Genomic DNA, 24,480 nt, shown 5'->3' with positions numbered 1-24,480 from the left:
GCAACTCAGGGATCCCACAGTTATAGGGTTTCATCCAACAGTGTAATTGGATCAAAGGGCTCCAATTCTTGCAGCCATCACTTAGATATGTGACATTGGACCTGGTAATTTCTCTGTAGCTGGTGAGAGCCAACCTCCAGATCTCCTTGCTGCTTTTAATAACAGAATGAGGAAATCTCCTTGTAGCTAGAACTTTAGAGACAAAATGCATAAACACAAGGAAGAGTGATCAGCTCCTTGATCTCAGGCCAGTTTGCAGGGTGGAGAATGAGGTCCATGCTGAGATTTGAAAGTCACTTAATGAAGCAAATAGAAAGGCACTTAGTGAAGCAACTAGACTTTGCCAAGCTGGGGAAATAAAGCAGTCCCAAGTGAAGCTTGTGGAGCATGAATGATACATTGGCATTGTCAACTTGGTAGAGCATCCAGCATACTAAATTAAATACATTTGAGACAGAAAATGATAAGAAACTTGATTTCAAAGAGTACAAAACATCATCTAATGTAATGACTAAATAAATTACTTCATTTTACAACTGGGAAGACCTCGCTGGATAACCTAATTTTATCTGTTTTTTCAAGAGCAGGCACATTCACTCTGACAAATTATGTGTAGGCACACTTGGGCAGGGCTGTGGCAAAAGATGAATGGAAGTAGTGTATGGGTGGCCATGTGACAGCACAGAAACCCTGGGAAGAACTCTGGTTCCATACTGTCACCTCAGAGGCACATCCAAAGTTTCTGCAGCACTGAAATATTGACCCACATTTAGACCACTGTGTTGTATCACTGGTAGTTACTAGTCATTATTAAAATTATGTTTATCTGGAAAAGGAAAATGTGTTGATATGAAGCTTCAATAACCTTTTGCAAAATCCAGTTGTGCTCAGTTGAGCTGCCTAAAGTTGATATCACACAAAGTGCATTATTTGTCCTTTGGATACTGAGTAAAACAAACCACATCCAGGTGCCATCTCAATTTTTCCAGTGTGACTCCCAACTTTGACAGGAAGGAGACTAAAACTGTGTGTAATAATAACAATGCCATCCCTTTTTGACATTGCTGTGAATATGAATAACTAAACAACGTTGTATTGGGCATACAGAAGAGTGCTTTCCGAGCTGCAGAGATAATAGATTGCCTAAAGATGGTAATTCAGTAAGATAAATTTGGATCTCAACTAAAGGGCACCTCAGTAATGTAAATGGTAATGCTTCTCTCTGTGGATTTTACCTTTAAAGAGTACACATTTCCAATTTCTCTGTCCCTCTATAGACTGAGGAATATGCATTAACATATAGCTTCTTATTGTTCCCATCAGATGCTCACTCTCAGAGCTGCTCTAACCAGGATTGTAGGGGAACTAAATTAAATTTACATATTTCAAAATATATTCTAGCTGTTGGTTTTTGTTTGGTCAAGTTTTTTTTTGAACTTAACTTTCTAGAAGCAAGTCAGTCAAAAAGAAAGAAAATAAAAAAGGGGTCATTGTAGCAGCAAATCTTTTGCATTGAAACATTCCTAATGTAATAATCTAGACCTCAGCCCAAATGCTAATCCAGGTTTGTACTGTTCCAGTGGGGAAACATTAGCAATATTACAGAGACTGTGGTGAAAATCTTATGAAAAGGAGAATATCTCATGTGCTGAAAAAGGCAAAGTTGCTCCAGGCTTTGAAATGATTGCTCTTTTTGCTTTTTAATATTAGAAATATCCAGGACAATGCAGCAATTTATCTCTTTCTGCCGCTGTAAGATGGAATATGAAAATCTATCAATGTCCTGCCTGCAAATTTCTCATTTGTGAAACTCTGTGTCAGCTCTGTATCCAATGAACACCTTTAGGTTCCATTACTAACAATGATGAAAAAATACATATTTCTCTTTCACGGTAATTTTGAACATACAAAACTGCTCAAAAGAAATACATATAAAAAGAAATACATTCTTGTATTTCCTATAGTAAAGGAAATGTCGTTTAAATTCCAGAGAAATAACAGTATGGAATTAAAGTCAGGCATTGTGCCCTGTTGCAGAGCACTCAGTAGAGCAAAGAGACCAGCTACTGCAGTTTGCCTTTGACATCCTTCTTGAAAAGTCAAGGTTTAACATCCAGCATTTTATTTTTTGTCTTCTGGTCCTTTGATGAGGGTTTTTATAATTTACTTTCCTCTGCCAATATGGTTAAAGATTATTAATGGTGATGTTAGCAAGAGATAACATGCAGTGTTCGAGTTTGGGTGGAGTTTTCTTGTCTTGGTAAGGATTTTTGCTTCCGATAATTGTTTTAAATTTGCTAATTGTGCATTTCCTGATTCACTTTAAAACATAATAGAAGAGCCTGAAGTGTTTTATTTTATTTTAATTTACATGAATGTGTAGCCCTAGACACTCCTTTAAAATCAATAAACTGAAAGAAGGACAAGTAAGGTAGAAAAAGTAATAATTAAATAATCCAGAGAGATGAATAGCAAGACATAGTGAAGGCCTTATGTTATAAAGTTACATTTATAAAGTTACATTTATTTTGGGCAGTTATGACTAACCCTGTGCTGAGTAATAGGATAGGAGGGAAAGCAGGATTTCTCCCGGCTCTGTAGTGTTGACAGGCAGCACTTGCACTTCTTGGAGGTGTATAACCTGGAATTGAAAGTCAGAATTTTCAAGGATATTCTTAGAACTGAGCACTTAGTCCCAAGAGAGATTCCTGACTCCTCATTGCTTATTATATGCTTGTTCAGCTCCCATTTTTCCTTGTGCCTAATCAGAAACTTTAATCTCTATTCTAATTGCAATATATCCTTGATTTAATCAGCAATCATATGGATTATACAAGGGTAATAACAATCTTGAAGATGATCAGTATTTTGGTCTTGATCTGGCAAAAGCATTAAGAGGAGTCTTATCTTCACCATGGACACAGTTTTTCCATGAAACAAGCCTGTTGTTCCTGCACACAAGACATTTGCTCTTTTGGAGGCAGCAGCAGCCTCCAGGGAAGGAAAAACAAAGGGAAGAGAGCAGGAAGCAAGACTAGTGCCTGGGAGCACCATATAAAACAGCAGTCACTGTGGGCTCAGGAATTTGGGAGCCCACCTGCCACCAGGCAATGGCCTGATTCCTCTCTAGCATATACAACTTGCTGTATGATTTGGAAAAGCATGGATTATTTTGGCAGTTTCTGACCTGCTTCCCAGAAAGCTTTTTGCAAATCCAGACACTGTGAACAGGCGGGTGCTCCCGATGCTCTCGGGTGCTGGAGACATCCTCTGCTGAGACTAGAAACACTCCTACAGCAAAACTTGCTAGGTAGTCTACTTTTGGAAAACCAAAAAAAGCCTGTCATGGTTTGAAATGATTTTTCATCATTTCACATGATTTGAAATTGTTGAAGAGTGCTGTGAAATTATTAAATGATTGCCCAGAGCTGTCCATCTTGGTCTGACAGTAAGGTACAGCTCTGTGCTGGTGGAGCCAAACCTGGGGACTGCCAAGGGAGTACCAGCAGAGCAGCAAGCTGGGCTAAGGGCCTGCACCAGAGTAACAGTGGCAAGATCAAATGTGAGTTACCTGAGCTGGTGCTACCACAGAGACAAGGATTTCTGACTCTGAGAGTGATGTCTCTACAAAGCCACAGGTGAGAATGAATAGCTTCACTGAGGTCTCAGTTGGTGTAGATGAAGAGCTTCCATGTCATGGAACTGAGATTTTGTGGGTGTCTACTTAGGTTATTAATTTGTTGGAAAGAGAGAAGAAATCACACAAAAGGACTAAAAAGAAAGGGACGATTTTTTTTCTATGTGTTTCTGAAGTATTTCATTGTATAACCTTTGTGCTTCTGCTTCCAAAAGGAGATAGGATACAGCCTAGCTCTGTCAGTGAGCTTTAAAAATAATTTTATTTTAATCTCTGTACTGTCCTACCTAAAAAATAGACTGACTGACAGAAAAGAAAGAGTCAAAGTGCAGGACTTTGAATTGCAGCAATCATTACTGTATCAATATAACAAAAGATGAAACTAGCAGCACTGAGAAACACAGAGACAATTGTGAATAGGCTGATGCAGGTATGAATTGTGCCACAGATTCCAGTAAGGCTCCTAACAAAGATACAACAGATGAGCCACAGACCAAGACAGAGTTGCTTAAAGGCTCTAGAATTGAGAACAATTAAGAGATGCAGCCCAGCACATCCAAGGCATTATGGTAAGTTCGCAAAATGGGCTTAAATTAGAAGGGAAGGATACAAACCCACAACTCTTTCTCTTTCTTACTTTTGGGAGGTGAAAGAGCACTGACTTATTGCAATTGCCATTTCCAAGCCTGGTTAAGTAAACTCCCTCTAGAACAAAGGGTGAAGACCATGAAGACTAAAGTGATATTTCACTGTTAGCCACAATAACTGCTCCTTGCAGACCAATAGTCAGGACACGCTAATTCACATCTCAGTCACACATTTCAGTCCAGCAATTTGTCCATCCTGCTCTGCAGCAGAAAAACCCAGAGTCTGCTGGGGTGAGCAGCTGCAGAAAAATCCAGACAGCTGTGTGCATGCATTGAGGCTCTGTGCTGGAATGCTCTGGGTGGTTCTCCAGGGATGAAGCCTCTGGATTTCTGTAGAATTTATCCTGTGAGTTAGATATACAATGGGAGGCCTCTGCATGTCAAAAGGTTTTAAAAAGGAGTTCAAAGTTCTGTTATTGTAATGCTTCATTCATTGATTTTTTTTTTTTTAAATTATCACCTCAAGTTTGTAGTAGGACTCAGGGTCCAACAAAATTGAACATGTCAGAGCAGTGGGACAGCAGAAAGGCAGGGAAAACCTTTTGCTATGGACACTGATGGACGGAATCCGGAGGGAGAGTCTTGGGAATAACTTGAAAGTTTTCACTCCAACTCCATAGATTTAAACAGAAAGATTTACAGGTGATAGGCAACCACTCCAGGTGTTAGGCATGCTGATGACTTACCATCTCCAGATGCATCCTGCTCTCAGCTCTTGCAGAGGCAGAAGGTAAGACGACATCAATTTAGTGGTGAACCAGTTGCTGATCTGCTGACATTTCTCCCTAACTAAACTTTACCATCCCTTCACAGGTCATTACTCTGCTATTGGGGGCCTTTCAGACCACGTCTCCCCTCTGTCTTCTAAGTGGAACAAAATCAGAGATACCCTAAGAAAAAAGGATCACAAACTTCTTGCCAGTGTGCTTGTCCTAGACCAGGGCAGAGTGAACTCATAAGCACCTTTAAATGGCTCCAAGATGAGCACAGTGGCAGCTTGTTCTTTCCAAAGTTAGCTGTGCTGAGTTGCTCTTTTTTCTCTAACAGGAAAAAAGTGTTGCTCATTGTCAGTGTTGTTCATTGTTACTGGTACAAAAGCTCATCTCAGAGCTCTGGCAGCTTTTGCAATGTTATCACAATTTTTCATGTAACTGGTATTCGGTTGCATAAGGTAGGACTACAGCAGGAGCAGTGAAGATTTTAAAGCACAGAATCCTCTGGTATATTGGCTCTTTTGACCTCCTTTACACAGTGTAGTCTTACCTAATGGAGTTTTCTGGGTGCTCAAATATGAACATTTTATATTTTAAAAAATCAAGGAAGAACATTTCATTTAGAACTGAATGTGTGGGCTGGTACCCGAGCTGAGAAATAAATCATTGTATTATTGTTGTCATCCTCCTTAGACCCAGGAGGTTTAGTGTGTAAGTTGTATTTTAAATGTTAACAAATTTTCATATGGAAATATAAGGTAAGATGTTTAAACAACTTTAACACAGAGAACTGTACAGAAGTATTATTCAAAGCATTATTGATAGAAAAAATTATCATTGCCCCAGAAACAGCTCCTTGGAAAATATTTTCCCCTACTCTGGAAGCATGAATATTGAACATCTTTTATCATAATCAGTGTTTTCTTTCCACCATTTTGTTGAGGAACAATCACCTTCAATTCTGAATGATCCAATTCTTGTGCCTGTTTCTCATATCAGTCTGGCATAATTACACTTGCAGAGTGATGAAAACACTTTAATAAGCTTTGTGAGCTTATTGTCTCTGAAGTAAATGCTATTTACCCTGGGATATAAAATTTAAATCAAATCCTTTCTGACACAACCTCACCCACAATAAGAGACTCTGCAATCACAAAATCTGATGGTTAGTCAGAGGAACCAAGCCTCCAACTCCAGCTTTGTGTCTCATCTTCATTTCCCAAAACCATTCTAAATACAGAAAAAGGTGTCAAGTTACCAGCATGCTGAAAATAGAAGCCCTCAAAGCTCCAAGTCAAAAGAAACTACAAACTCAATCAAGTGGCCTTATGACTGGCCTTCCAGCCTAGCCCAATTTGGCCTGGCCCATCCCAAGACAGCGAGATTTGGGTTTCCTAATACTTCAGGTTTTGGACCACACTGAGACAGTAGCATGAACTATAAAAACAAAACTGTGTGTGTAGTAATGGGAGACAATTTTTTAAAAATAAAGTGCTTAATAGGGCCAGTGGAGTGATGGAATTATAGCTGGCACAGTTTCTAGCAAGTGTTTACTTTTACAAGCCAAGTGTTTTTTGTTAAGACAAATTGTGTCAAGCAGCATGTTCAGCCCACATACTTGTCTATTCCCTGAGGATACGAGGGCTGGCCTTGATATCCAAATGGGGTCAGAAGAAAATTTCCATCTCTACACTGTCCTGCTGCTTTCAAGAAGTGAAGAAGAGAAAAAGGGACAGCACAGAATTCTTAGCAAGTGGGGCTTGTGTGGCTTGCACTTGGGCCAGCAAAGGTCCAGTGTGCAGCTCTGAGGAGCTCTCTGTGTGCAGCCTGGGGTGCCTGAACAGTGCAGCTGGAGCTGATTTGCCAAGAGCCTCACTGGAAGGTGAGGACACAGAGCGAAATCAAAGCCGGCCAGAAGGGACTCAGAGCTTTCAACAGTAACATGAGATTGCCAAGGACATAGCTCTGGATGACACACCTAGGGTTATTTTAGCAAATGAGTGTTCCCACTGCAATGTGGATGCACAAAGATGCAGCAGCCTCAAGAAAAACAGCGTGACTCGATTACAGCATTATGGATAAGATAGGTGTTACTGAATTCTATAGCTGCCTGACTCACAAGGTAAACTATCCCACATTGCTCCTAAAGCAGCTTCAACTTCATAATCAATGAGAAACACTTTTTCCCATTTCCTATTCTCATTCTAACATAATTTGTATGGTAATAGAGCACTGAGGCTTCAATCAGGAAAGCAACCACACTGCACCGAGCGCTGAACAATTGGGGGATTGTTACGATGCAATGTTTGTAACAGCTCTTCCCCAAGTACAATTTTATGGGCAGCAAAATGCTACAATTAGGACATAGAAGACAAATAAATTAGGAGAAAACACCCTAAATGTATTTTCATCAAAAGTACAGGAAGCAGTAAGGTTCTCTTAAAACTTGCCTCACAAAAAGTAAGCAGCAGTGAAATGAATCTGTTTTCTGTGTGATGAAGCTGTCCAACACATTTCTTGGGATAATAAACTAGCACTCCTCTGTGCAAATCATAATATATTCTTATGTGCAATAACACAGGCAAAGCTGAAGTGCAGAATGGCTCAGACACTGAAGTATTGGCCCTTCCCAGTCTCTTGTTTTGGAAATCAGTTTAGAGACTGATTGATTTTCCTGGGCTACAGGCAGGTTGCAGGCAGACAGCTTTCCCCACTGTTGTTTGTTTGGCTGTTTTTAATAACATCTTTTTACTTTTCCTTCTTCTTTATTCACCATCTTCAGGGCTGCTTGGCAGAGGAAAGAAGCAGCATCCTAAGACATTTCTTACCAAGGCGGGGCCATGTCCTGGAATTTGGGTTGGATGGTTACATGCAGAAGTTGCTTCTCTGTGTGTGGGTTGCTATTTTTCTTTCTTTATGATAGCCAGACTGTTTTAATCTTTTCAATAACACCAATGTGTGCAAGGAATGTTATTTTTTTTGTCTATTGAAGCAGCTGGACAATAATTTCAAAGAGAGGGTAAAGGAAAGGAAACAGGTGTTTTATATAGTTCTTGATACAATTTCTATGGTAATAACACTCAGATTGCTATTTTTGACAAAGAACATATATATATATATATAGAGGGGGGGGAAAGACAAGCAGGGCAGGAAAGGTGGCTAAGGAGAATGATACATTTAAAATGCCTGGGTTAGTCTGAGAGGGTGGGACTAGGTAAGACAGAAATTGCAGGCTTGGCTGATTTCTCCCCTGGATACCTGACACGAGAAGCAGTGTTGGCTACATCTCAGATGATGGGACCATACCACAGTTTGACTGCAAGGCAAAAAAGCCTGTTGGGTTTCTGTGCTCCATTTGGTTTGTTGCCATAAACAGAGAATACAGCAGCCAGCAAACACCCAGCAATGTTGACCTCCCCTCTGCAGCTGTTTTATGGCTGCATCAGCAGATGGGGGCTTTTTGGGGTAAATGTAGAGAGCTACTGAAATGATGGAATAATATTTTCACTGTTTTGTCACACAAACATATTTGGAGGCATATGGGGGATGCAATCCAGTTATTCCTGTGTCTGTGATCTGTTAATTTATGCAACACCTGCAGAAGTGAAGGGTGAGATTAATTTTGCTTAAGTCTAAATGCCTGCCAGGTATTCCCCCTGGACTCTTTTCATGCTTGCTGGACAGAATTTGACACTTTTAGTGAGCAGATAGTCTTGATCTCCTTAAGTGTCCCCTTGAGTTTAAGTGAATTATTCAGTGTCTTTCTCTGTCCCTTGACCTCTCAGGGTGGTTAGATAAAGAGTCCAGACAAAAATGTCTGTGCTGTAAACAACTTAAATGAGATCCCACAAAAGATGTCTGGACCTGACATCTCCATGATGCATCCATAAGCATCACTCCTGCAGTTAGCAGTAGCCTTGTCTCCCCAGATGAAATGGTTACAAGAACTTTTCAAGAAGACTTTTCCTGGATCATGGCAATACTACCCACCAAAAAAATAGTGGGAATTTAATGGGCAATGCTTTCTAATTACTAGAATAACGTTAATAATACTAATACTAATGCTAACAATAATGTTCCTTGGCTTGCTATCTTCTCAGTTTGGGGTTTTTTTAGGTTTTTTTGTTTGGTTGTTTTTTGTTTGTTTTTTTTTTTTCTTTCTTTTTTTTTTTCTTTTTTTTTTTCCTGAACCAAGTCTTTATTTAGATCTTCTGTCCCTATGAACTGAGAATGTCAACATTTTGTTTACAGAACTGGAGACATATTTAAAGGAAAAAACCAAACCCACTAACACTCAGAATATAGTTAAATCTCCTGATTCAGCTTGGTTTTATATCTTTTGTGGAGGGTGAATAAGGAGAGAGCATCTGTGCAGAACTCATATACAACTTCAGAAAAAAATATTATTTCTCCAGGTTACCACCTAAAAGAGATACTACTCCATTTGTCTTGTCTTCATTTCCATCTTTAGAGGGACATTTTGTTCCCTGTTGATTGCAAATGTATTTCAGAGATGTTTCAACTCCCTTTTCTGCCCTTGTCACTTCTCTTATCACAAAGTCTTGTGGTCTTTTAGGCAGCTGCCAGACATACAGAACAGGAGTAATGAGATATCATCATGCTTACTTCAGAATGAATCTCTTATCAATAAAGGAAGATGTCAGAATTCCAGGTTTTATATGCTGTTCTAAATATCTTTTTCATAAAGTAAGACTAATTCCTATTATAAGAATATATTATAATATCTTCAAACTCTGTATCACAAGAGTTTTTTTCCATCACCAGCAGTTTCTTGTTGAGATGAGGAAGGCTTTATGTGGCCAGTGTGTGACACATTAGTGTACACTACTCTTCTGGATTGATCACATAACACACAACAGGGCCAAGTCCTGTATTAGTTAATTTGCAAAAAGGCACACATTCCATTTAGGCTTGAAAAAATGCTTCACAAAATGAAGTCCCATAATTTTCAGAATGTAATTTCATTCTGTTTCCATCTGCAAAGTTTTCTTCTCCTTTCTCTGAAGTGAAGGGAAAGATCTGCACAGGTGTAACAATCCCTTTATTTCTGCTTCAGCATTTCGATTTCTGGGTTTTGTCCCCCTCACAAATGGTGTCAATGGGGTCACCTGTGTTTGATCATTAGAGGGAATGCATGTCCTTATCTGCATCCCACACTTGACTAGAAGTGTAGGCCTCCTCAGCAGGCTGGAAGTGATTAATTCAGAAGGAGCATCCTTTTCTTGATGCCAAGGAAAGAAAGGTCAGCGCCAGCAATTGCTGATTAAGTTTAGCTAAGTGAGGAAAGAAGATTAGCAGGATTGAGCTTTGTCACCTCTTGCTTTTTGGTTCAAGTCTTCAGTGAATGAAAAATCATCTGTGCCTGATTAGAATTCATGTCTGTCAGAACATATTTCAAAGAGACAGTAACTTCTACATGGCTCAGGCTGAGGTAAGTCTGGAAAATTCACCTCTCTTTACAGAGAGTTCAGCAAAGACAAATGAACATTGATGAGACTGGAAGATTATTGGTTCAGAGGAAGTCAACGAGAAACTTTTCCTGGAGTTTAACTGCAGCCAAGGATTCTTAAGGATGCTGTGGGTTTTGACTGCCACTTCTCTACTACCTTCCATGAATAGCATATGAAAGTGGTACAGAGAAAGCTTTCTTTAACGATAGCTAGAAGTCCAGGCTTCTTTTTATTTAATTTGATTTTGCCATTACCAGGGAGGTAAGCCGTGGTTATTTCATTCAAGAAATAGCCACATATTTTTTGAGTATGAAAAGTGAACTTGATCCCTTAAATAAATAAAGCCTATAAAGGAGGAGGAGGGGGAAATATGAACAATATTAAACCTGCAAAAGTCAAGCTCATTTCTCATGGTCAGTTGTATAAGAGTAAATTTTGGCACAATATTTTTAGGGCAAATATGATACAGAGGATGAGTGGGCATGGAAGCCAGCCTATCTAAGATAACCTGCCTGATACTCAAGGGATTTGTTAGCAGATTGCACAGCATGAGAGACTGTTGCTGTCATGTTATTGTGCCTTACTTTTGTTAGGTATTGACTGATTGCAGTGTCAGTTCATTGCCTCTGAAGAACAGAGAAATTGGAAAAGAGAGGCAGCATTCTGCTTTTCTTGAAAGAGAGCTCATTTTCTGTCTGTGGGTTCTAGAAATGTGAAAAACAAAAAAAAAAAAAAAGAGAAAATTGAAAAGGGTAAGACAACATCTTAGTTAAACTTCCATGTGTAACTTGTTAGTTATTTGTACAGTTTTATTTACAGCAATTGTAAAGTGCTGAGAACAAATCCCAGAGGACAAACTCCAAAGTATTCCTTAAGGAATTCTTAACTTGACTTAGAAGGGCTGCAATATCTCACAAGCTGTACATGTGAGAGTGAATTCAATGTATAAAATGTTAAATGGGAAATAAGTTATTTCAGTGCCTTGATACAGTCACTTCTTCCAAGCAAGTCTACAGCTCTGGTGACACCATGGTGGCTACTCTAATGCAGCCACCACATCTCTCATCTTAGAGGAGCTGCTGAAGTGATTCCCTTCCATTGGGCAGGAAAAAGCAGTCATGTGTACTAGGGCAGAAGCAGCAGTGGTGAGGAAGGAAAGATACTGAGTGCTGTTCCCATTCATGAAGTGCTGGTTCCCATAAATCACCTGGAAGGTATGTGCCAGGACTACTGTTGGTGTCATGATTTTAGCCTGGAGCATTTCCCTGTGCTCCTGGGAACCTGCGAGCAGAGCCGAGGTGGGAGCTTCTGGCTGCTTCTGCTGACAGTCAAAGCCTGTTAGACCAGCTCTGGGCACAAGTGATGTGACCTGAGCATGAATCACAGAACAACCTCTGAGAAGTTTGGAAACCAGATTCAGACAAAAGATTCTGGGAGCTGAAACTCTGGGGAAATAATTCTTTTTGCTTTAGCAATTTCTTTACTCTTTTCCCCTGCCTGGGACTGTACTATTGCACTTTACATAAGTTTTTCTCCCCTGTGTGTATTATAATTCAGTTGTTCACAGACACATAACTCAGGTAACCAGGTAGAATGAGTCACTGTTCACCACTGTCCATATCCAAACACCTGATTCCATCTGCCATTAAACAACTGCTGTGAACAGGAGAGCTGCATGAATATTACCATAAGGCCTTAAAGGAATTTCTTTCTCTTGACAACACAAAAAAATAAGAACTTCATACTGCATCGTAGAAATCTCTACATTTGGAAGCTCACAAAGTCAAAGGTACATGCAGATTACAGAAATAATGAGAAATATTCCCAGAAGACTGCTCCCATCAGTCTTTCCCCATTCCTTCTCTCTGCTCTCTACCTTGGCAGGAACTTTGGGCTTCACTCTGAGAAGTCAAAGACTTCCTTTCAGAGAACAACAGAGAAAGACCAAGCAATTCTTGTCCTGAATGACTCTCTACACTCAGCTGTCTGTGAAAGGATGTGCAACCCTTCACTAGATTGCAATTACATTACCTTAGAATTCCTGCTGTGAAATAGACACAGCATATCTAAAGCTAAACCCAAAGTTTGGAGCAGTATCTTTGAAAGTAATCAGTAAATTAACAGTGTAACAGCGCATTCCCCATACTGAAGTTTTGTAATTCTTCGAGTCCATTTTTCCCAAATTTCCCCTTATTTATCTGCTTTGAGCTGAGAATGTGTACAAGACTTAGCAGGGTGGTGGCCTGATGGGAATGCTGATCTCACAGAGAGCTAATAAGAGTATTTGTATCTGCCTGTCTCCATGACTCATGCACTGATTTTAAGTTATTCCCCTCTGAGGGCCAGAGGCTGCCAGCTCTGTGCTTTACTGCACATGGAATCTCACTTGCACCCTCTGGCAAACTTTCTTACCTAGACAGCTCTGCTGCCAAAGGTCCCATTTTGGGATTCCACATTGGTTTCAAGGAGCTATTTCATATTTAAGTTCAGTGTTTGCTAAAGCAGCTAGTAAAATGAGGTTTAAAGAGAGAAAGATTATCCACTCCATCATGATTTTTTGTTGATTCCACTCCTCTACTTTGCCCCTAGAGAGATGCTATCTCAGCACTGCCATCAGGACAATTCCCTGCTTTCTTTGGCAGGTCATATGGTCTCTCCAATGTGTGCAGTTATCAGCATGGCAAAGTGAAAGGGAAGCAGAGCAGAGAGAGACTTCAAAATCAACCATTTCCTTGTTTTTCTAGTCCAGAAATGTCTGTTTTCAGAGACTGTTTCTGTAAGGCAGGAAAAGAAGCCGGCACAGAAGGTTGTGGTTGGTTCACCCACAGCAGCAGGAAATACACATCAGCCAACATACCTGAATTTCCTCTCTCTGACAGGCTGATAGCATTCTTTTACAGCAACTCCAGAACCAATGCTGAGGAATGTTTTGTCTCTGAAATCTTCCTGTTCTTTAAAATAGACACACTGGGACTGGGACTTTACCTGCTGTTTTCACAGCCCTCAGGTGATCACTCCTGGAATTTGCTGCTAGGACATACTTCCACAAATTCCTCACACTCATGATTTACCCCACTGTGACAAAGCCTGCCCAGTTCTGAATAAAAGTATAGAAATAGACAAGTTTTATTTACCTGGGAGCTGGTCAGGATAGAGGTCATTTTTAGAAACTTTCAACTCTCCAAAACCTACATGGTCTGGTCTCAGCCCTAAGAAAACATTTCCATTGATAATTCCATGTACCTATGTTTGTTTTGTTGTTTTTTTCCCCCCTGGCAGTTCCTTGCTTTTCTAATCCTTTTCTGCAGTGGTTAAAAGCATTTGATCTGCTACTTATTTCAGAAGTTTGGCACATTTGCAAAGAGAATAGAATGTAAATCAGCACAGGATGCTGTTTTCCCCAGATGAATAGCCCTAAGTAAATGTAAAGAATCAATACAATATTTGCTAATCTAGTTTATTTATGTGGTGAATCATCTTGGACCCTACCATTTGATTTTAAAGAAAGCCACTATTTTTAAGGTGAATTTTCTTTCCCAAATAAGTTCCATTTAAAAGAATCTCATGAAGAAGTTTCTAGTTTGAACCTATCCAGCTGTAGACTCCTTGTCATGCAAAGTTTAGGTAACAGTAAAACATAATTCTGCATTACTGCTACACTTATACCTAGTTTGACTTCCAGTACAAGCTTTAAAGCACGTGCCAATGCAAGAAATTTATTGGGACAATAAAAATGAACCTTAAGTGAGATGTTCTTTACCAGCTGCTAACAGCATCTATCCATTTTTCATCTCAGAAATTATGTAGGTAAAACATTTCACGTGCTTAAGAAGCTTTTAGTAGGCCTATCCAGCATGTATAAGGAATAAAAAAAATCAGTAAATTTAAAATAGAAGAAAAAATAGCATCCTATGAAAATGTAACTTGTTTAAAGGATTTTTTTTCCCTCTCCAGTGGTTTTACATTCCACAGCCTATGGAGTTCTTTAAACAGGAAAGGAACAGATTTTCTTGGACTTTCTGGCAACTCCCTGAAAGTGAATTCAAAACATAACTTAAATCTCTGAACACTTCAGTGTTGTCAGCCAGATAAATGAGCATTGCAGCAGGATGCAACACCTGCAGATGTATTCTCCCAAGTTTGTGGCTGCCTTCCACAGAACAAACATCATGAAATTGCTTCTACAGGTGTCCCACAGAATTCCTGCCTGTGGAAAATACTCCACACCACAGCCCAGGCTCAGACCACTGCTGTGGGCAGGATTGCCAAGGTTTTGTCAGGGTAAAACTGTCAGCCAGTAAAACCAGCAAGGCAGAAGGAATATTCACCTCCTGACTCCTTATCTGGGCACATGACAAGGCTGCAGACAGCCAGGACAGCACCCAGGACCTTCATCATTCATAACCTGGGTGACAAGAAAGAAGCCTATTCCTTGGGATGGTGAGCAATCACAGAAAATTAGGGCTGTGGGGGACCTCAGTCTAATAACCAGTTTATTCATCTGCCCTAAGGCAAGATCTGCTGCACTGCCCCAAAAATGGCAGATGCTTATCTAACTCTAAAGTATTGTTAAAAGCTATCAGTAACAGGCACACCACAACAACCAGACAATTTATTCCTATGTTTTGCTGTACTTTCAGCTGCAGTTATTATCAATGCATTTTGCCAGAAGCTTTACTACCATCCTTCTCAACGCAATCAAAGTTAAAGTCTTGTTAAGGAATCCCACTCATTGTCAGGAAACGTATTTTCATTTCCCTTATATCACTTCTGGAAAATTTTAACTCTGTTTCAGCACAGCATGGAGATACCTGAAGGTTCCTTACTGGTCCTTTTTTTTTTTGTTTGGAAAGATATTTTCTTTAAAAGTACCAGAAGAATTAGGCTGCCACTCTAGGTTAATAGTCTCAGTTATTTACTGATAAATGTAGGGAATTCATAGGAAAAATACTGGAGAATTAAGTCCTTGTTTCCTGTTTTTTGGATATCTTCCATCTGAGTCCAAAGGGTAGCCACCCTTACTGGGGAGGATATGTTTGTTCAACAGTACAAGATTTTTTACCTAAATAGTAGAACTGGGGAGAAAATTAAGGTGATGTTTGGGTTAACCATGCAATGAAGGAGTGTTTAGTGCAATCTCTGACATTACTGTACTTTATGAGAACCATTCAAATGAATAAATGCCTTAGAGTAATAATCTTGGTTTATATCTGCTTTTATATCATAACTATCTTCTATAATTCATTAATTTCTCCCTATAACAAACCTATAATATTTGACTTTATAACTGTAAAACCCTATAAAAGGTGGGTTTATAAAAGGAGACAAGACAATAATCAACACAAAACAGACAATTCCAGGGGGCAGAGTGATCCCCCCTGTGACTGTGGTGCTTTGCAGAGGCAATAGATGAAGCAATGCTACAGGCTGTAATTCAAAAAGAAGTACCAAAGCATGCCTGAGAACAGAGCACTTTGTTTCCCTTCAAACATTCCTTTGCAATTAAATATATTATTATGTATTTAATGAAATACATTATTATGTATTTAATGCAATTAAATACATTATTATTTTAAGCATCCACCTATTGCATTGGGAAAGTTGTTGATTCCCACTGCAGAGATAAGGAGGAACATAAAGAAGAGATGGGAAATCAAGCAAAAATGTTACCTGTTGGGATCTTCTATGGCCAATAAAGTAATTAACAGCACAGCTGTTTGCAGCCAGTTGGAACTAGTTTGCAGTGACCCCTGAAATCAGAAGTAGAGACAAGGAAGTCAGGAAAGCAGAGAAACTAGAGGTTTTCAGCTGTCAGAGGAAAATAAATTGGCTGGCTCTACCCCTTTCCACTAAGCTGTCGAGTAGGCATATCTTGTGCTTCCCAGCCAGCCATGCAGGCTGCAGGAAAAGGATGGTTTGGGGACTTTCCATTTTCCCTCATCAAAATCTTAATCATCTGAATAATAATGCAGCATGTTTGCTGCAGAAGCCACGAGAAGGGAACAGAGAAAACAGCTGGTTAGAGACTGAGGCTGTTGGAAACCACCTGCTGAAAACGTGCATGCACACACTTCCTCATTTGTTATTCATGTGAAAAAAATATTCATTGCCACTGGAACTTTAAGCTGACATATCCTGTGATTAGTCTCCTGGGCTAAAAGGGTAAGGGAGTCAACATGTTCTATTACACTGAACATGGTGATTAAATCTTGTATTCTGAGCAGGAAAACTTGGATGAAACAGTAGTTTTAGGGATATAATCTTGATTAGAGCAATCAAGTGATGGCAACCAGTGAAAGCCATGATTCTTTACAGAATCCTGGTAAGAACTTTGCTTGAGCTACAATCAAGCCAATACACCAAGTGGTGTTTGACATGCTGTGTGCTGCCTTACTCTGGAAGGGAAAGAACTGATCTCTGTAATCAGAGAATTAACAGAAAAGGACTTGTTAAATGGTATGAGAAACATAGAACAAGTACAAAAGCAGCATCTTATTCATTTAAGTAAACACTTATAAAGATCACTTTTCAGTATGGAAGCAAAGCTTGCCACAGAACAGCAAGAGCTGAGTGGGTTGGGAGAGATCAGAGGTAAGGGTGACAAGCAGTTGTGACAGCAGGCAATGTGAGGCACTGTGTACTTTTCCTAGGAACTGAACTGGAACTAGCATTTCCTTCAGTGCATCACAGAATGAGCCATAAATTCATTTGCAAAGTTGTCTGAGCATTTGAATTTGAGCATCTTTGGCTTCAACTGAGACAGACTTGAAGAGGAAGAAAACTCTTAACAGCAACGATGTTCAGTCTGCTGGATGAGTTATTTCCACATTGAGGTTCATACTAATCTTGTTTGTTTGCATTTCTACTAATCCTGCTAGATATTAAAAATACCCAAGACAGTAAAAATCCAGTCCTTTCCACTGTGGGCTTTGGCATATGACAATTCCCTCTAGAGACAGCCATGAGGTGTGGAATTTCTGAGCTCAGCACATGCCTAGTGAGAGGCAGAGGAATGTGTCTGTCCTCAGTGGTGATCAAAAGGAGATGAAAAAGGGGGGGATGCTGACTGTGATTTGAAGTGTAGATTTTTTCTGCCCTCCATAAATAAAAGCTAAAGACTTTTGCTTATGTATTCTATTACTATTCTAGTGAAGATGTGAAGAAAGATGTAAACTAGTAAATAATTCAGAAAAACACTTCTAGTCTAAGAGATAGAATTTATACCATTTTAAGAGAAAAGAAAAAAAGACAAAACTGTCATAATATAATGTGATTCCTATCATCTCTCTCTTCTGTAACAATTTTTCTTGAGGCTGAAACAAGCACATCCTTACAAAAATCTCTGTGTCCTTGGTTTTAATATGTCTGGTTTACAGGGTATTCCACTCCTATCAACAGATAAATCATTCCAATGACCAATCATTCCCACAGCTGGAGTGCTACTCTCATTAAATTCTGGTTTCCACAATGAAATCTTAATCTATGGTGTGACAGTTTGGCAATATTTGGAGATATCTGCAACACTGTCACAATGACGTTGGCTGATATTCATTACACTCCTGACTGGAAGAAATCTAAGAAAGAAGAAGCAAGTGAGTAAGCAGTTTCTCTAAGTCAGTATGAGGCAAAGCTCAAAGAAGTTCCAGGAAAAAAAAAAAAAAAAAAAAAAAAAAAAAAAAAAAAAAGGAAGTATTTTAGTTTTATCAGAACAAAATAATGATGCTGAGAGGCTGCCTGTGACTCCAGGTACCCACCATCAATCTAAGCAGAAAGGTGCCCCCCAGCCTCAGGAACAACAGCACAAAGCCAAAGGGCACCAGTCTCCTTGCCCTGAAGTTGGGTGTCCAGGGAATGTGCCCTCCCTTCCTTGGCATGCTGAATATCTGGATAGCTGACCACTCACAGCACCTGACCTAGGCTAGAGGGAGTAATGAAATAATTCCTGTTCTGCTTTCAGAAATGGCTAAAACAAAAGAGCATCTGCCTGTTAAAGTACAAGAAAAGGGCTTTGAGTTGCAGTGAAAAGGCTGAAAGGCAACAGAGGTTGGTATATGTTCATCACTTTTCATGTCATGTAGCCTTGTGGTAAATCTACATAAGCATTTATGGTCCAAATTTCAGAAGAACTTAAAAAATAAACTACTAAGTAGGAAATCTAATGGTCATATCATGAACTGTCTCATAAGCATTCCATAAAGGGAAAATCTTATTAAAAAAACCCCAAAAAACCCAAAAAACCCAAAAAAACAAACAATCAGGCCATCATATTAAACTTCTATCTACATTGTGTTAGATTTTGCAGTTTAGGGAAAAAAAAAACCACCCTCATGGTGAGAGGCTAGAACTAGATGATCTTTAAGATGCCTTCCAACCTGCCCCATTCTGTGATTCTACGATAATTGTTGAAAACACAACTAAAGTGTATATCAAGACTCAGAACATTAGAGGACAAAATAAAGCCTCATCTTGCCATAGAAAATGTGGAAAAAAAATAAAAAGAAAAAAAGACACAGTGCTCTGACTCTTGCCTGTCAGGGGCAAACAACACCCCAGAGTGACTATGTATTTAATGTTTGTGACAGGACATATTGCTAAGCTACAAAAGAACCTTAGATTTTCAGAAGCATCTAATGGCCCTAAAAGTATCCATGAATTTCCTACAATGGAGACATTCTTCACCAGGAAGAACTGCCTCAGCTTGATAAATCAATATTGGATGACTTGGAGCAAATTGAGAAACTGAACTAGTGAAAAACTACCCAGATCAGATGATATTTATTCAGGAGTTAAAGCACTTCAGCTATGGAGCTGCCATGACATGTGATCTATAGTTTAGCACTGGAAAAGTGCTGGAGGAATGAAAGGTGGCAGTATGGCACCAACCTTAAACAAGGGCTCCCTGCCACTGGTGGAAATCACAGCAAAAATTCCCCGCCAAAGAAGAGAACAAGTAGTAAATATTATCTGTATGATCTATGTATCCCCATTCATTTTGTCCAGGGAAGACATCCATGTCACCCCTCACATGGACATAATCTGTGCTCAAGTGCTGAGTCTTCCAAAAAAGGTGGCAACAGTGCTCCTTACTGAAAGCTCTTCAGCCCTCTCAGCTGGGGAGGAAGGATTCCCTCAAGGAGGAAGGATTCCCTCAAGGACTGATAATGGTTTAAGGATTAGGAAAGAGAACATGGAACTAAACACAGTTGAAAGGCAGCTATCATGATGCTCCCAGGTTCAGTGCTGGGATCTTTATTCTTTAACATATCAATAAATTACATTAAATGGGCTAAAATGGAGTTAAGGGAGTTTTCAGATGAAACAACAATTTCTGGATACTGAGATCATGTGTGGCCTTCAGCTCTGGCTACTGTGAGCTGCTGCAGAAGGATTGCATGATGCCGGCTAACCAAGCAATAAAATGGACAATAAAACTCAAGAACAATTACTGTAAAGTAATACACATGTGAAAAAACTAAAACAACCCCCCACAATCCACACACAGACCTTTTCATAAATTGTAAATGAGATATTTTCATTCAGGGCAGGGCTATTCCACACACTGCACATGCTGCTCTGGAAGGCCAGCTGGATTTTCCAGTAGGTGTCAAACAGGCAAAAATAGAAGGTTTAGCCAAATAAATGTCTCATTGCTGACACAACTTGGAAGCTTTACTCTCCCCGAGTCACTCCTTCTTAGTTCTTTCCTTCATTCCTGTCCAGCCTTCCCTGCTCTTTCCTCCCACACCCACTGATCCCAAGTGCCTGACCCTTCCGTCTGGAGCTGCGACCTGACGGATCAGGAGGCAAGCCAGCTCGACTCACCAGAGACAAAAGCACTTCTTTTTGTTATTATTTAAGTGACCTTTCTGCCACTGCAGTAAATTGGCTTACTGTGTGTCTGGAAGAGCACCAGCTATGCACAGGCCATCTGGGGTTTATGAAGCCAGGAGCTGGGGGTGCAGAAGCTGAAAAGAAGGGCAGAACCTTTCCCTCTTGGCAGCAGCGAGCTTTTATCTTGGCTTAAGCTGTATTATGAAATCATAAGCTGGTACTCATTTCTAAGCATCTGCTCCTGGCCCTGGACAGCAAATTACCTAAATTAATCTTTATTCTAATCCTGCACTGAAATAATTACACTCAATGAATCAGTCATGGAAAGCAATATGGGTAGTTACCTTCAAACAGTGTAGATAATTCTATGAACAATGTCCCAGAAATTCAATAGCCTTCTCACATTAAGTCATCATTAAGTTCTTCCAGAACGTCTCCCTTTTTAACAAATCATGAGGAAATTTAACTGCAGAAGGCTATATAAATTTTATATATATGCACAGGTATTTTTGACTCTCACAATTTGTTCCTTGTTTGAAGGTGGAATGTATCCATCTTATTACATTTTCCTCTTTCTGAGCACAGAAATAAACATGTTTCCATATTCCCAGCAGAAATGTTATAGCTGAACTCATACAGACATTTTGGAAATGATTTCACCATTATTGTGAAGTCCCATGTGTTGCAAAACTCATCAAAGAATGAAATGCTTTAGGGATTAATTACAGCCTCTGAGTCATACTTTTATAAAGCTACCACTAAATGGCATTCAAGGAGCACTCAGAGATGAAACCATTTTAAGTTTTGAAATCTTACAGCCTGAAATGGCTCTACCTGGATACAGCCTTTATGTCTCTGCCCTGACGTATCAAATCCAAATTTGGAAATATGGGGGCCAATCAGTCAGAAACACCCTCAACTTGGGATGAAGACAAGCTCAGCAAAAGAAAATGTCATTCACAGACATTACCTGCTCTTTCTTCAGGACATACAAATGCAGCAAAAAACTGCTTAAACTTGAATGTTTAAACTGAAGAAAGCCCAAGAAATAGAGAGTCTCTGTTCATTTTTCTGAGAATAAGGCATCTTGCACTACTGTTACTATGATAGACAGTGAAACTCAGGGGGTTTCACTGCACAAGGCTAAAGAAGCACAAGAAATGTGAACATATCCAACACTAATACTTCTGAGTGCTTGTGCTCTAAATAAAATGAAACATTTAGCAGGTGTGCTAGCTCATCAGCTGCTATCAACACATTTTAAAGACAATCACGTTTGGCCCACAATACAAATATGGGCTTTGGTATGTTTGTTCTTGTGTGGGATTTTTTTTTACCTTGTTTTTTTTTGTTCTGGAATCACTATGACCATACTGATCAAAACAACTAGAAGCTTTATGTGCATTCTTTCTGGTATAGCCTGTGCCACACCTCTCTTCCAGCAGCAGATCTGTAGCCAGGTCAAGTGCAAATATAGCCAGGCCTATATACACTGCTTGATTTTTGTGTGAACAGGAGGCCAGCAAAGCCAGGATATCAGCCTGTCCTAGATGGGAAGATGCTGGAATTTAAATGAGCATTACAATCCACCGTGGTAACCCTTAGGAAAATAGCCATAGGCAGCTAACAGATTGGTTAAACATGCTTCACCTTCCTGGCCAAAGTGGAACACTGAGAGTGCATTAATACAAACATTTGCATTTAATATATTACCTCATCCTGGAAAAAATAGTTATGAATAAATACAAACTGACTAAATACAAACCCAAGTACAAATTTTATTCATCTAGTTTATAGTGAGAAAAACACATGATCCTGCTTTTCAAATATCCTCAGCCTCCAGCAGGAACTCAGGCAGGCAGCTTGTGAAGCCGTGACAAATTGCTGCTACAAAACATGAGGAAGGGAGGGAGCTTAGGAGCCCAGGAACAGCACCTGGTGCACACCCTAGAGCTGAGATGGTGCAGCTCTGCTCTGGCTCCCACTTTCCCTTTGACTTCAGATAAAATGCTGCCTCTCTCCAACTTTTGTTTTCTCTCCTGATTTCTGTTTTCCATCAGTATGTCAGGCATATGATCCAAGGTGCAGAAGTTTGGCTGCAAGATTCCCCTGAAAGACCATTTGGGAATTGAACTAAATGTAACTAAAAAGTGAATTTTAGGTCTGAGATCCACAACCAGACACTACCTGTGGTAAACCCACCTTTAAAAAGTCTTGTCAAAGAAAACAGTTTTCCTAGTCATGTAGCACTGCTTAAGAGAGGCAACTGTTTGAAATCTCACTTTGCAGTTAATTCTCAATTTAATGAGACTTCACAAATTTGAACTTTAAAAAAGGGCATCTTTATAATCTGGTGGTTCAGCATATGGGTGCTGGGGGAAGGAAAGCTATTTTGCATGTCTATAAAAGCTGATACCAGAAGCTGACAGATATGAAATGTGTTTCTAAACAGAGTAGAAGCTGTTGGTCTGATGGTAGGTTGTGTGGGGAGCAGGGGGAATATCCAGAAGTGAGTAGGAGGATTCAGCCTGGCTTCAGCTCTGAGATAATCACAACTGATGTGAGGCAGGAGTGATCAAAGGCCAACACCAGACAAGAGCTGGAAAGAAAGTGTTGCCCATTGATATAAAACACATTTCTGCTTTACTCCCAATATCTTAAAGGACATACAATAATAACTTCTCCTGCCTGGTACTTCACAGTATCATTATTGTAGCTTTGGTGACCAGAGAAAACGAAGCTTGGAGCAGAGCTAACATCATTCATCAGAGCAGATATAAAACATTTTCAAAGCACAGAGTCACCTGCAGAGTCTCAGAACCTGGCAGCATACCCGATTTTTCCAAATATATCAGCAAGGCTAGTAAAAAATGTTGTCTCTCCCCAGAGGTCTTGCTTTTCTGAAAATATTGTTCTATACTTTTCTACTATAACAAGTTACAACACAATTAAATGGTGCAAAAAAAATGAGATCTGGGGAAATTCTTGTACCAAGACTGAATAGAACAAGGGAAAGAGAATAACTGCTGATGAACACATCAACTTTTCACTTCTTAGCAATGTTGAAGGGACACATCTTTTAGAGTTTTGGTCTCTTATCTATTACTGGGTTCAGTGGATGTGACCCAAATTAGACAGAAAGAATAGTTATTCTTAGTATAAAGCAGCCATGAATTTCAGAGGCTGCTTTGTATTCTTAAATAAAATGAGAGGCCCCAGTCAGTGCTAAGCTAAGTAACTGCTCATTTTGGGTATCAGTGGAGTTATGGCAGTTTGTCAGAAAAATATGATTCTTTTCATTTCTCCAGACACTACCTTACAAAACTGATTCAGGGATACAATGATTAATACTAGCAGCAGTCATTTAAATTCTTCTCTGACAGCAGCCACACAACATTCTGGCTGAATGATTTCCCACTGGGGCAGGGAGCTGAGTGACTGAGATCAGAAAGTAAACCCAGGACACTAGAAAGCCAACAAGGGGAACAAAAAATCTGAAGGAAAATGAAAAGTAAAACAGTAAATAATTAGTAAAAACACAATCAAAATCAATTTGTCTGTTTTATTACCTGTTGATCCCACTTCTTTCCAACCAATGCAGGAGGCCACATGCCAAGCCAGTGTAAATGTTTTGTAGTCAGGAGTGTGTTTATTCCCTTGATCACAGCTCTTCCTCACTGCTGGAATGCATGCTATGAAGCTGGGTCTGACAAACCTCTGAAAAACACTTCCCTAGACAAGCAGCATGTGACAAGCAACCAAACTCTGTTCTCCTTTATGACTGATTTTTCTTTAACCTCTGCCATCTTTGAAGGAAATATCAGGGTAGCAAAAGCCACTTGCTAATATCAAGCACCTTCTGAAAGTATATTCTAAAACCTGGCCTTCCAAAATAGTCCCAATCTCTGAAAACTGGTTTCAAAAACTGCAGTAAAACAGGCAGCCATCCATTCTCAGCTCTTGTCACAGTAACTCAGAGATACACAGCCATGCTGACGTGTTGAAAGCCAGTGAGATTCCAGAGAAGGCCATCTGCATGCAAAACTTGCTCTGTTTTTGCTGTCTCAAGTAAAGCCTACTTCTGTTTTCTTAAGTGATTTTTGTTTGTGTGCCATGTGTGGCTTGCAATAGCACTTGCTGAAACAGGCACAGAAAAAAAGAGGTCTCAAGCACAAGGCTGG

At 39.7% G+C, this 24,480-nt stretch overlaps 1 long non-coding RNA gene across 1 annotated transcript in view; it reads right to left on the bottom strand.

Annotated features, from left to right (window-relative positions):
* LOC135300908 (uncharacterized) overlaps positions 1–23,984 on the bottom strand; it is a 38,793-nt gene extending 14,809 nt beyond the window's left edge. Inside the window, exons 1-2 of the long non-coding RNA XR_010362652.1 lie at positions 23,869–23,984; positions 16,139–16,218 (exon numbers count right to left, since the gene is read on the bottom strand). This is a non-coding gene — a long non-coding RNA (uncharacterized LOC135300908). The remainder of the gene's footprint in view (positions 1–16,138; positions 16,219–23,868) is intronic.
* Positions 23,985–24,480: the final 496 nt, after the last annotated feature.

The sequence above is a fragment of the Passer domesticus genome, chromosome 5, assembly GCF_036417665.1.
Source record: "Passer domesticus isolate bPasDom1 chromosome 5, bPasDom1.hap1, whole genome shotgun sequence".
NCBI lineage: Eukaryota > Metazoa > Chordata > Aves > Passeriformes > Passeridae > Passer > Passer domesticus.
This window is presented reverse-complemented; position numbering and strand designations above follow the sequence as displayed.